This window comes from Saccopteryx bilineata, chromosome 2 (assembly GCF_036850765.1).
Source record: "Saccopteryx bilineata isolate mSacBil1 chromosome 2, mSacBil1_pri_phased_curated, whole genome shotgun sequence".
NCBI lineage: Eukaryota > Metazoa > Chordata > Mammalia > Chiroptera > Emballonuridae > Saccopteryx > Saccopteryx bilineata.
The window spans coordinates 59598889-59613328 of NC_089491.1; the positions used below are offsets into that span (position 1 = coordinate 59598889).

Below are 14440 nucleotides of genomic sequence, written 5' to 3' on the forward strand. Positions count from 1 at the left end.
TGCCCAATTGTTCTTGATATATTTTGAAAGTAAGGATGTTTTTCCTAGAGTATTTAGGTTCTTGTTAAACTAAATTAGTATGAACTTTAGGGTGAGAGTTATAGGGAAAAAAATATGGACATACCCCAGTTTAGGGGCCATATTTCAACACCTTTGCTTATTTATCCTGGGTAACAGACAAGGTGGCCTTAGGAGTTGCTTTCTCCCAACTCTATAAATTTCACAATGCTTTTTTGACAGAAATTCAAAATTCACAAGGAGAGCTTTGTGGAGTTATATCACAACCCTCCATGAACCCACAGGGGTGGAAAGAACCCCGGATGGGGAGTCACGGTCAGCACTGCCGCAAGGGCACACCTCTGGCCCGAGCTTCTGCACAAGCAGCACTGGAGGGGATCGCAGATCAGATTCATGCTCTCCAAAGTATAGGCCTCTGCCCATCGGTGGGGAGTATAATCAATCTGGTGGATCAAGACTGGTGTTTGGTAGCAGTTAGAGGCAGGAGGGAATATATCAGAACATACCAGAGCATACTTCATGTAGTAGCTAAGTACTGTTCTATGAAACCTTTATTTTAAGTATAATTATATGTCTATGTCTGTACTGGGTTACAGTGTATAATGTGCTCCTTAAAGAACACTGACTTAGTGATAAAGAGTTGTTCTATTTAGTGAATGTTTGCGTGCCTCCAAAGTGGAAAGCCTAACTCCCAAAGTGATGGTATTAGGAGGTGGGGTCTTTGAGAGGTAATTAGATCATGGGGGTGGGATTCTTATGAATGGAATCATGCCCTTATAAAAGGGTCCCCAGAGAGCTATCCTGCCCTCTTTCCCACCACATGAGGATAAAATGAAAAGCTGGCAGTCTGCAACCAAGAAGAGAGCTCTCATCACTACCTGACCAGGTTAGCACCCTCATCTCCAGCCTCTGAAAGTGTGAAAAATACATTTTGGTTGTTTATAAGCAACCCAGTCTACCATACTTTGTTACAACAGCCTGAACTGACTAAGCAGTTTGCTACTTCTCTTTTGTTTACAGTTCAAGTGACAATAAGTGACTGAAAGAGCCATGTGCAAAGATTGAATGCAAGCTTAGCTTAGCCCAATTTATATTAACTGGTTTCTGCAGTGGTTTTCAACCATTTTACACTTGGGGACCAGTAAAAAATAGGATAATTATTTCAGGGACCACTAAGGCAGAAATCACCCTGAGCATAAGCAAATTCGACTAAGATCATTGGCTTTTGCAAACAGACACAAAATTTCTGGTGGACCAGTTCACAAATTGAAAAACACTGTTTTTTATTTCATCCTAAAGATACCTAGAACATCAAAGCTAATGCTTTAGCATCCAACTAACTCCTTCCTCAACAACTGCTTTTCTCTTATCTACTGAGCAGTCTTGGGTTCCTGTTGAATGAGTGAGTGTACCTCAAAGATTCCCAGGGCACTCTGAAAATCTGGGTTGGGCAGGTCCTAGGATCTCACTGAAGTTTTCATTCTGTGCCTGTGAGAGCAGCTGACTATGGCTACCACTGTGGATCTAACTGTACTCTAGGAGAGCAAGAGCATCGGGATAGGGTGATGTTTGGAAGAGGAAGTCCTCAGAGGTTATGTAAGAGTTCAAAAGGCTACCAACCCAGATAGCCCCAGAGGCCAGAATCTATCTGCTTCCGAGAAGCTTTGGGAGGTAAGGATCTGACCAACAGAGTCTAGGGGTCTCTCCAGCCTTCTCAATTGCTCTGGCTGCAGTATGGATGACGAATTAGAGGAGGGCCAGAATGGACTCAGGAACCAGGGAGGCTATGGCTAGAATCCAGCAGAAAGATGAAAAGCTGGACAAAGAATTGGCAGAAACGAGAAGCAGATGGATGGAGGAGATATGCAGGAAGTAAAATCAATAGAAATGGGTGATGGATTCCATGTAGTAGATGAAAAGGATGGGGTCAAGGACAGCCCCTAGGTCTCTGCCTTGTGCCAGGTGGTGGCTGTGGAGCCATCACAGAGCTAGGCCACACTGCAAGAGGAGCAAGTATGGAGAGAAAAGACCATGATTCTGGTCTTGGGCATGTAGAATTTGAGGTGCCTTTGAGACATCAAGTGTAAGGTCAATTACATAATCTAGAGCTCATATGTAGAAATTTTAGGTTTGCTTTTGTTCTCTTTTTTTAAAATTCTTCTTCCAAAACTACATTTTGAGGTGCGGCTGCATGAAGCAGACAAAAAAAATGTGGACTTTAAAATCGTAAGTTCCGTGGTTGAAACCATCCCTTAATGCAGGGGTCCCCAAACTACGGCCCACGGGCCCCATGCAGCCCCCTGAGGCCATTTATCCGGGCCCGCCGCACTTCCGGAAGGGGCACCTCTTTCATTGGTGGTCAGTGAGAGAAGCATAGTTCCCATTGAAATATTGGTCAGTTTGTTGATTGAAATTTACTTGTTCTTTTATTTTAAATATTGTATTTGTTCCCGTTTTGTTTTTTTACTTTAAAATAAGATATGTGCAGTGTGCATAGGGATTTGTTCATAGTTTTTTTTTATAGTCTGGCCCTCCAAAAGTCTGAGGGACAGTGAACTGCCCCCCTGTGTAAAAAGTTTGGGGACCCCTGCCTTAATGGCTCTGTGCTCATGATCATGTAGCTCACCTGACTTGGTTTCCATTTCCTCCTCTATCAGCCAGGAACATGGAGAAACAGAAATAAATGGCACTTGAGAAATGCCAGAATAGTGTTAGTTCTCAGAAAAGTGAAGCCAGAACCATGTTCAAAACTTTTGTATAGCACCTGGTACCGTCCGGCCAAGGGCCCCATCCATATCTAGTATATTAAACGGACCTGAACTGTCAGTAAACCACCGTTTCCTCTTGCAAGTAAACCACTAGCTCTCGAAATCATTTTTCCACTTGGCATTCTATTGAAGTGATACCCAAACATAGATTATGCACAGAACATGCCTGACCTTCATAACCACATAACCTGGTCTATCTCCCAGTCTTGAGAGTATCTATAACCTGGCAGGGCCAGCGACTATCAAGAGCTTTTTTTGTACTATCAAAAGTCCCAGACATCCAGTCCAGTCATATGCACTGATTCTCTTGTGACCCACATGGCTCTGAGAAAAGCCAAGACCGGTTTTATTTGTCCCATGGTATTTCTAGCAGGCCAGGTAGATGGAATCCTCTCCACACACCCTGGGATTCCCCCAGGAATACCAAGCACTTCAAGGGGCTTACATTGTACTTTGAGCAATAGATTTAACATTTGTCGCCAATACTGAGAGTATATCAGAATCACCTGGAGGCCTGTCAAAACTCAGGCTGAGCCCCATCCTCAGAATTTTATAATTTAGCTGGCCTGGTTTATAGCATGAAAATTTGTGTTTTTAAAAAGTTCTGCTTCTGCTGGTCCAGGAGCCCCACCTGAGAACCTCTTCCCTGCTATTGGGCTATCGATGCATCTGTAGTCAAAGAAAAGCCAGCTGAGGTCGGGAAGATTTTACCTGCAGGTGTCATATGATTTGCCTTGAGAAATGAGATATTTTCACCAAAGGTGTCTTAATTAAAAATTACATATGTTTATGAGTTAGGGATTTTTAGACCCCCTTTAACAGTTTTAGAATGTTTTGTTTTATGCTTTCTACTTCTCTGTTCTCTACTATTAATTTTTTAACAAAAAGGAACAAATATAAAGGAAACTCTTTAGAGATACTGCTTCATACTCATGCCAGAATTTATCCACCTAAATGGGCACTGTTGCCTCCTCCTGGAGGGCCTGTCATTCTCATGCAGCTATCATCATCAGCCTATAAGAACTGTCCAGAGCTAAACTTGTTTGGCTCGAGTTCATTTAATGGTGGCCCAGTTCATCTTGACAGAATAGATGGGACTTATTTACTCATTTAAGTATTAACGGGGCACCTACTATGTGCCATCCATTAGAAAAAGAGTGTTTAAGAACCATGACATCTACTGTCAAAATGTTTATAATTTTGGGCTGACTGTGAGTTTGGGCAGAGGTGGTAGAAAAACAAGTAAGATACAGAAATGTATAAGTATCCATTGTGATGAGTGAAGAAAACATATGAAGAAGGTCCCTTTTAGGTGAGATGATCAGAGAAGGCCTCAAGAGCAGGTGACACTTAAACTGATTAACTTAGAGAAGCTGAATTTTATCTGTATACCCTGAGCCAAACTCACTATTAAGCCACTCTGGGTACTTTAAACGCATGTTTAAGTGGTGTTTATAAATAATAAAAAGAGCAACACATTTTATACTTATACTGTTACTGCTGTTTTGGAAGAGAAATAAAAAAGTCATCCCCAGGCATGTTGGTTAAAAAAAGGTTGGAGGTCTGATACCATTTATGATGAAAAATGAAAGATACTATAAACTATTGAAAGTAGTGTCTATCAGCTTGCCTGACAGTTTTAAATGGTCTAGAAAATAAGAGACTCATTAGAATAATTATGAACATCCCAAGTGGATAAGTGATTCTCTTTTGAATGCATAAATTGTTCATACACATGTAGTAAATTCCCATCCCTTGCCAGGGATAGTGCTAAGTTCCAAGAATACAAAGATAAATAAAACATGATGCCCAACCTTTCCCATTGACAGATATTAGCTAAACACGTAGGATGTACTTACCATTGCCTCAAGAAGGTCATGGTATTTCTTTTGATTTCTGTTTTATTTTCCTTACTTTAGCAACAGATGTTATGACTAAATGATCCAATGATCATGACAGTGGGCATGTTTTTTGCTTTCTTTAGAGAAAAAGCAAATCGTGTATTAAATGTTGAAAATCTACTACCCATCCCATTGAATCTAATGCATTTCTTGTGCCTGTCTGTGAAGCAAAGAAACACATTTTTTATAGTTAGCTGTAAGTGTACCCTCTTTGCAAACCCTTTGCTCAGTGTTACTGGATGGCAAAGATTTAAACGTCATCTTTTTCTTATAAAGTGGATGAACTTTCTACAATCCTGTCTTTAGACCTGGAAATTCAGTTTCAAGTCAAGTTAATTCCCTTCCCTGGGCCCCCAGCGCTTGGATTCCAACCCCTGCCTGAACCTCAACTGAAAGACACACACACACACACCCAGTTTTAGTGGGAGCAGTACTGCTCACTCCGGGCTTTATGTTTCATTACAGTTTCACAACAGACTTTCTGAAACTCCTAGAGAAAACAAGTCTCAAAATCTCACTGCTCATCTAGTCTGTAAATTCCCTCAAATAAATTGCATACCCATTGTTTATTCAGCCTCAAAAACACCACAGAAGACTTTCTACAAGAAGACACTTTATGCAGTTTTCCATTCAAATACGGGTTTGTCTTAACCTAAAATGCAAATCCTGAGACCCGGCCAGCTAACTAAACATGTGCCCACATCTCAATCGTGCCGTATATTTCAAGTCTTCCCAAGAGTACTCTACTTTGGGTAGGATTCCTGTTTTTTTTTTTTTTTGGTTTTTTTTTTTTTATGTCATCATCTTCTTTACACACCTCTGATGAAGGTAAACAGAAGTAAATACAATTGAGAATGGGAAACACAAAATCAAGCTGGTTTTCCCTGGCCTAATCTTTTATATTGGAAGGAACCTAACCGAATAAAACACTTCCTCAATAGCAGCTAGTAATTGTTTACTATACGGTACACTTCAAAAATTTCATCAATAAATTAAGTTTAAAGTTTATTTTTAAAAAGAAAAATACTGAACAAAAGGTTTCTCTCTTCCCTGATTTCCCTTCCTTTTTGAAGAATTGCCAGATAAGTCCACAAATGAATGGCTGAGCTACATAAGTTATATGAGTACAGTTATAACTGGGCAGCATCTACAAAAATAAAAGATCTCCTTCCAACTCCAGTTAATGTACTTGATACAAAAAAAACATGTTTATGCAACCAATACATTTAGAACTTGGTGTTTCAGAGTACCAAATCACTGATTCAAAAGAAGAAATGCACCCCTATGTTTATTGCAGCATTCTTTACAGTATCCAAGATCTGGAAACAGCCCAAGTGTCCGTCAGTGGACGAGAGGATTAAAAAGCTGTGGTACATATACATAATGGAATACTAAGTGGCCGTGAAAAAGAAGGAAATCTTACCTTTTGTGAGGGCATGGATGGACCTGGAGATTATTATGCTAAGTGAAATAAGCCAGGCAGAGAAATAAAAATATCATATGATCTCACTTATATGTGGAATCTAATGAACAAAGTGACCTGAGGAACAAATAGGGGCAGAGGCGGGGTCACAGGAAGCGGAGGGACAGCTGTCAGAGGGAAGGGGGATGAGGGGGTGGGATCAGAGAAGGTGAAGGGATTAGTGAAACTACATATACATAACACATAGATACAGATATAACAAGACAGGAAATTACAGAGGGAAGTGGGGGGAAGGAGTTAGGAGGGAGGCAAAGAGGGGGTAATGGGGGACAGAGAGGTGAGGGGTGAGGGTGTTATATTGAGTGGGACACTTGAATCCATGTTAACACAATAAATTAAAATTAATAAAAAATTTTTAAAAAGTAAAGCTCCAGAAAAAAAAATAAAACAGATGTAAAATGAAAATAAAGAAGAAAAAAATAACTTGGTGTTTCATAGAGTAACTAATGAGGGCTCTAGACATAGGAAAAAAAATGTTATTCCAGGATATTAAATGTTCTGACTCACCATTTAACAGAAGTACAAGAAAAATAAAAATGGAAATTAAATGTATTATATATATATTTATAACTTTATTGGCTGTATGACAGGACCACCTTTGACTTCTGGCTTTATTTACCAGGAAGAGAAGGTTAGAAAACCAGCAAATAGTTCCCTGTCTTCAAGTAGTGCTTGAAACAAAGTACTAGTTCTGAGACTGTTGATCTGTACAGCCAAGAGAAACGCCACCAGTAGATTAAAAAGACAGATTTTTTTTCTTAAAAGTAAAAAATGCACCTTTACCATAAAACCCCAGGCACTATACTGAATATAAACATTCTTAAGAACTTAGCCCTGTTCCTCCTGCTAAACATGTGTGTGACTATGAGCAAGCTACTTCACCTTTCTAAGTTTCAGCTGTTTTACCCACAAAAGGTGTGTCTGAACTAGTTAATTAATATTTGAATTTTCTCTCAGAAAGAAATACACCTCAATCCCCAATGGCTGGATCTGTTAAAAATATTTAAGATCCTTGCCTGACCAGGCGGTGGCGCAGTGGATAGAGTGTCGGACTGGGATGCGGAGGACCCAGGTTCAAGACACCAAGGTCGCCAGCTTGAGCACAGGCTCATCTGGTTTGAGCAAAGCTCACCAGATTGGACCCAAGGTCACTGGCTTGAGCAAGGGGTTACTTGGTCTGCTGTAGCCCCACGGTCAAGGCACATATGAGAAAGCAATCAATGAACAACTAAGGTGTTGCCACGAAAAACTAATGATTGATGCTTCTCATCTCTCTCCGTTCCTGTCTGTCCCTATCTATCCCTCTCCTGACTCTCCCTCTGTCTCTGTAAAAAAAAAAAAAAAAAAAAATTAAGACCCATTCTAATTCTAATTCCTCTAAACATAGAAACACTACTTTTCGGTATACAGAAAGGAAAGGTGGAAAAAGAAGAGGATTCTTAAAGGGAATAGAAACTAGGTTGGTTTTGTTAATTAGGTTCCTCCCCTCTGAAACGACGAGTTTGTATTAGCATCTGCTGAAATTTATCCAAACACAAAAATAAAGTGGTTGGTTTTTCCCTCTCTAGACAGACTCTTTCATAAAATGGCAGAAGTCAATTTCTAGTAATGTATCTTTCAGTGGGCTACATATTACTCTACTAACAACTAAGTGGGGGGAAGCAAGCAAAAGAACATGACACAGATGACATGAATCTATTGTCTATAATTAGTTAAATCCTTAGTTAATAAAGGGTTAAAATCCTTTTATTTTTTCTCAAGAAAATTATAACATTGGGTTACAAATAGCTGATAAGCATTATAGAATGCTAAAACTAGAAAGAGAAGGATAATTCAATACAAACCTCTTGTTTTAGACTCTAGGCTCAGAGGGGAAAGGATCTGGGCCCTGTCATACAGATAAATATAGTGCCCGAAGTAGAACCCAGGTCACCAACAGGCATGTTAACAGTCCGTAGTGGATTGCAGCATCTCTAATGTGTCCTAATTGCGATCGGAAGTGGAACAATGGCATAATCCACAAAGCAATGGATTAGGCATCAGGAACTCTAAATTCTAGTCTTGTAAACTGCACTGGATTAGACATGAAACCAGGAACAACCCCCATCCCCTGTCTAAACCTCAGTGTCCTCATCTGTCAAGTGTGGACAATAATTCACAGTGAGACTATGCACACCAGAAGAAATGCAGAAGCTCTGGCCATTGTAAAAATGTTTCACAAATACAAAACCAGCACTGGGTGGGATTAGTGGTGGTGGGTGTGGGTATTTTAGAGAACCTTGTTGTGACTCTAATTCCAGTCACTTGTTACTTCACTAAGACCCTGGACTTGGGAGTCTCATGTTCCTCTTGTGAATAGGTGGTTAATCATCTTTGCTCTACCTCTCTCAGAAGTGGTCAGAATTAAATGAGAACCCTGAAAAGCATTTACAAATAGTAATGATGCAAATTTAAGGTGTTATTATTCAATACTTCTGGTTTTAATTTGGACAAAAATGTAATGTGGTTTAATCATTCAGTTCTTAATCATTTCCTTCCTAAGACATTATACATCAGTCTCAGACTTACCAGTTTTCTCCCCAGTCCTCCTAAGTCTCCACTCACATTACTGTATACTGGCACCATTTCCCTCAGCTCCAGATCCTGCGTGATGCTTACTTAACTTCCCACTGGCATAAAGTTGCCCGAGAAAGGTTCTTTTTCCAGGGCCTCCTTTCAGCTGGAAATACTCTGACTAAAGCTTCTATGAACACTATTCTACTTCACGTTAAAATGGTAATAACCAACCCCTTCACTTTCCTTCACTGGACTGCGGCTCACATCCTTTGCACAGAACAAGAGAGCAGCCTGGATGAATGATCTTCACCAAAGGGGTAACAGCGGGTCCCCACACCTCCGCTTAGGAGTCTGATGAGGGGTCGCTTCTCCTTGGCAGGAGACTAACACATTCTGAGGCCCAACCGGTCTCTCAGGTGCTAGTCACCTTATAGCCAGGACTTCTGGCTGAGAACATCATAGAAAAGTGTGTGTGTTTGTGAAAGGGGGGGGGTGTTTTTGGTCTGCAATACTAAGCCTTTAAAAAGCATCAGAGTAAGTATAATTTCAGTACATAAGATCAGCCTACCCCAACAACTTCTCTGGAACAGGTTTCTACCCAGCAGCGCTGGGCATGTGAGACAAGTAAGCCGGGGTCGGGTGGGGTGAGGGGGTAAAAATGACAACAGGCTCATTTGCATAGATGAGCGATAAGCAGACATTGTTGTCTTCTGTGCTGGCACCGGCCAGGCAAATCAAACCCTGTCATTCTCTCTCTCTATTGCCCCCCACACTCCCACAGCCCCCCAACCCCACCCCCAACTCCACCCCAGCTACTGAAGCGTCATGTTGACTGGGCCGGGGAGAGAAGCTGAGGAAACGCAGAGAAGTCTGTTGCAGCATTGAGGCTGGAACCATACAGCACCTGTTCAAGCCGGCTCCAGTGCCAGAGACGGCCAGAACACTGACTTGAAGGACCCTCTTTAGATCCCAGGGGTGCCTAACAAGTTCGCCGCTGTTTAACACCCTGGGAGGGTGGGGAGAGATGTCTCCTGCTACTGCCAAACTCAGCTCGTTCCCCCAAATAAAATGACGAGGATCCTGCTTAAGTGAACCCAGAATGATCACCGAGTGTCACTGCGGCCCCGGGGATCGGAGTGGTGAGCGTGTGGGTGTCCGCGGGGAGCGCGCGGCCATGGCCCCGGCAGAATGAAGGTCCCGCTTAGGTAGCCACGCGCACCCCATTCACCCTACCCCCAGCACAACGCGGACAAAGTGGGAGCTTAGAGAGACGGCCAGGATTCCTGAGACACAGAGTTCCCAAGTCCGAGCCCAGAAGAAGGGTCCAGAGAGGAGGGGCTGGGCACACGCAGGAAATTTACCTCTCTCGGGCAGCATTCGGGCACCTCCGCTGTTGAGACCAGTTGCGCCACAGTCCGCAAGTTATTGGGATGTTGTTGCTTCCCCGCTGGCGAATGGAGAGCAGTGCGGGCGAGGGGCCCGAGGGTCGATCGGCCGGCCGGGGGCGGGGCCGGGGCCGGGGCCGATTCGCAGCTCCGAGAGCCGGCAGGTGCCGGGGCCGGAGCCGCGGGGCCAAACTTGCCCCGGACGCGCCTTACCGGGGGCGCGCGGCTGCAAATGTGCAATGCGCGCGCGCCGCGGCGAGTGTGTGTGTCCCCGCTTTCCCCTTCCTTCCCCGCCAGTCCTTCGGTCAGACTGAGCAGCGAGCGGCCGCCAAAGCCCCAGTCTCTCGGAACCGCTCCACTGTCCGCGCTGCCTCGCCACCGCGCACTGGAAGACAGGGGGCGAGGAGCAGCGGCGCCCCGGATTGGGGCGCGGGTCCCGGCGCAGTACGCGCTGGAGTCCCAGCGAGGCGCAGAAAGACCAGGCGGCACGGTGACTGCCGCGGCTGGGGAGGCTGCAGGCCCCGCCCGCCGGCCGCCCTAGCTCTTCCCCTTTTCTCTCCACCCCCTTCTTCCATCCCGCACGCCCTGCAGGGAAGCCAGACCGGTTTGCAGCAGTAGCGGCGGCGGGAGGCCCCGCCGCAGTCGGACCGGACGCCCGAGTCGCTGTATGTGTACGCGGCTCTTGTCCCGCGGTCGGCTGCCCAGCACCGAGAGCAGCGGTGGGATGGGCCCCTGGATTTGGGCGATTTCTCCAAGGTTCCGGAACTAGCGAGGAGCTTCCTGGCGATTCTCAGAATCCTGCGTCCCGGCTAAACAGGGCTGTGCATCGGGTAGGGCTCTCCGCTTTTTCAGGCCATTGAACTCTGCAACGCCTGGTCGCCTGTCCGCCGGATTCCGTTTGTGAGGAAGTCTGCACTGAAGCACTGGTGCCCCCTTCACCAGAAAGGGACAGGCTAGGATTTCAAGGCGACGGTATCTCCCCTTCTAAGGATAGCAGGTCTTCCCAGAAAATAAGACCTACACAACAGGTAGGGATGGGTTGGTGAGGGTGTCCTAGCAGAGAGCTGGCAGGAGGAACGTAAAACGCGAATAGGCTGTGATGGTGGTGGGGGCCAAATCCGACTGACAACGCTGAGTGGGCGTGGGGCACTTGTAATCTTACCTGCTGTCAGTCTAGCTACAGAAAGAGCAGGGGCAGATCTAAAGGACTCTCCCAGGGGGAGATGCTGCCATGGAAGCTATAGCTAAATTTACTCAATGGGAACGGAAAAGATAACAGATCTCTCCCAAATGAACAGAAGCAAGCGGTATTTCTTACCCTCATTACTTACTTCCACTTAACTCTTGTTTAAAAACATAAACAAAACAACAATAAAACACTGATGGAAAACGTGGGATACATTCTGTCTACGGAAGACAAACAATTCATGGTCTTGATTCTCAAATATCGCTGGCTTGGTGAGCCAACATAACTTTCTGTTTGAGAGGATATCCCCTAAGTTTTCAGCAAACGAAACCCCTCTTTTCAGTTCTAAAAGCTTTTTATACACCACCACCACCGCCCTCGGAGAAATTTGTTATGGTTTAATATCAGCTCCAAATGGACTGCAATAATTCTTTGGGAACACAGATACCTATATTAGACTTTTCCCAGCCTACTTCTTCTAGATGTATCTGGAGTGTTGGAGCATCACTTGTAATATGTGTCTGGTTTTATCCTGACATCCTAAATCTTCAAAGCTCAGAACAGGAACATACATCTAGTCCAGGTTCTCATTTTATAGAAGAGGACTCGAACACCCAAAGATACTAAGTGACTCAAGGGCTAGAACACAGTTTCCTTGACTCCAAGCTGTTGAACAAGAAATAACAAACTGGTTTAACAAAGTTCAATTTGGGGTCGATAGAGGGGGCAGTAGAGGGAAGAGGACCAGATCAAAGAACCCTTTATCAGCTTGCTGTGAATCACTGTGTAGGGGGCAGCAGCACACCACTGTAAATATAGTAGGTTGACTGGCCTCAGGGAATAGTAATCCCAGTCGCTCCTTCTCTGCTCCTTAGTTGTCTGCCCTGAAGTCCCAGGAGAGGAAAAGGGATCTACTTCCCAGAGAGGTAATAATAAGTGAAAAAGCAAAGTCAGTTTTCAATAATTCCTGGGAATGCAGGAGAGGTCAACACAGGTAAAATTAAATTGAAATCACAGTGGATCAGAGGTGGTCACACACATTACATACAAATGCACACATACCTGTGTACACACAGCCCGCCTTTCCCGTTAAGAGCTTGAGTGACTCGTTTTTGTAAAGCACAGATGCCAACAGCCTTCAGTTTCCAGTGAGATGTTTGTTACAAAGCAGACCACTGGCTTTTTAGAGAGCTACTTCTATTAAACAAGATTCTAAACAATTCTGTGAGAGTCTTAAGATAATCATTACTGTGTATTAATTAATGAAACAAGGGACCACATAGTGGGAAACCTGATATTTCTCCTGATTTTCTCTAAATCAAACAACAAGAATTTGGGAAAGTCACCCTCTATTGGAAATAAACCAAGATCAATATTACTAGCAATAATGACTTGGCTAGAAAATCTTGGGAACATTCAAAAATCAGAAAATGCTCATTTTACTGAATTTCAAGTATATTTCTCCAATTTTCTAAATCTTAGCCCAAAATTTTAATAATGCTATTTAATACTCCCCTATAAGGAATATATGCATAGATTCCTTGTCGTAGATTTGATAGCTTTAATGGCCCCAAGTAATGACCTTCCTTTATTCAGGTCCTTTCCCTCTGGCTTTATAGTCCCTTCCCTCTCTGTGCTCTGCTATGAACATGAAACTGCTGTAAAAAAGTAAGTCTATTTTTTAAAAAACTTTGTACATTTCTGTTTCTGTTCTTAGCATTCTGCCATCACCATGAGAACAAGCCCACTGGAGAATGAAAGTCCCTGTGGAACGGAGCTGAGTCATCACAATCAAGGACATCCTAGATCAGACAGCCCTCAGTTGACTGCAGAGGTACAAGGCAGTCCAAATGAGATCAGCCAGGCTTGGTCCAAATCAGCAGAACCGCCCATCCAACTGATAGCTTCATTAGAAATAATACATTGTTTCTGTTTTAAATCACTGCTTCAATTATCTACTGCTGCATAACAAACCACCCCCCTTTACTATTTTTCATGATTCTGAGTCAGCTGGACTCAGCTGAGCATTGGCTAGGGTCACTTACTTGGCATCTGAGCTGGAAGGTCTGAGAAGTCCTCACTCATACATCAGGCACCTCAGTCTGCCGCCACATGACATCTGTCTTTCCAGGTCACTAGTGTGGGCTTCTTTACAGCATGTGGTACTGTCAGAAGATATGGCAGCTGGCTTCGAGGGAGGAACTGGACACCGTTGGTCTTCTTAAGGATCGAGCTTGGAAGTTCTAGAACATCCACTTCATTCTATTGGACAAAGCAGTCACAAGACCAACCAGATTTAAGAGGAGAGGAAATAGACTCAAACTTTTGGTTTAAAGGGAAGAATTTTGTATAAGAATAAAAGGGCCTTATTATACCCATTCTAGGGAGACTATCTCCCTTGCTAAGTTTGGGGGTAGTTATACCCCAGTAGCTAAATTCTTCTAAGCTATGGGACTTTGGGTTAGTTACAGATCCTTTCTGGACCTTCCTCTGAAAAAAGGAAGGCTGAGTTTCTTTACATTGCTAATGCATATTCAACTTTTGCTTAGTGATGTCTCAAGGGCAAACTGAAGCCACATAAATATCCAGAAGGTAGTTGTCAAAGGGAATTGGTGGTGTATTGGTCAATTATGGGTACTTCTAGCAAGGCATCTTTATCTGTCGTTCAACTAGAAAAAAAAACTCTCAAGAATCTACCTGAAAGGTACACATAGCAGTGGGTGGTTGGAGAAGTGGCAGCCCAGGTTCAAAAAGGCTCTTCTTCTAGGGCAGTGGCCCTCAGACACCTGGCAGGTGCCCGCCCAGCCCCTCTGCCACCAACAATGCTCAAGAAGAGGAAGGCCAGCTCTGCTGAGGGGGCAGTGAAGGGGAACCCCAAGAGGAGATTGGTGTGGTTGTCAGCTAAACCAGCGCCTGCAGAAGTGGAGATGAAGCCAAAAAAGGGTAGCAGGAAAGGATAAATCTTCAGATAAAAAGTGCTAATGAAAGGGAAAAGGGGAACAAAGTGGAAATAGGTCCCAGTACCAGGAACCTAAAGAAGGCCTACCTGTGGAAAATGGAGAAACAAAAAACGTCGAGAGCCCAGCCTCAGATGAAGCAGGAGAGAAGAAGCCAAGACTGATTACTATCATATGCTAGGTCTT

At 43.8% G+C, this 14440-nt stretch overlaps 1 protein-coding gene across 1 annotated transcript in view; it reads right to left on the bottom strand.

Moving 5' to 3' along the window:
• Positions 1 to 10224, bottom strand: part of PIP5K1B (phosphatidylinositol-4-phosphate 5-kinase type 1 beta) — a 387055-nt gene extending 376831 nt beyond the window's left edge. Inside the window, exon 1 of the mRNA XM_066257135.1 lies at positions 10088 to 10224. The gene's annotated coding sequence lies outside the window, so the exon portion shown is untranslated. The remainder of the gene's footprint in view (positions 1 to 10087) is intronic.
• Between the last annotated feature and the right edge of the window lie 4216 nt (positions 10225 to 14440).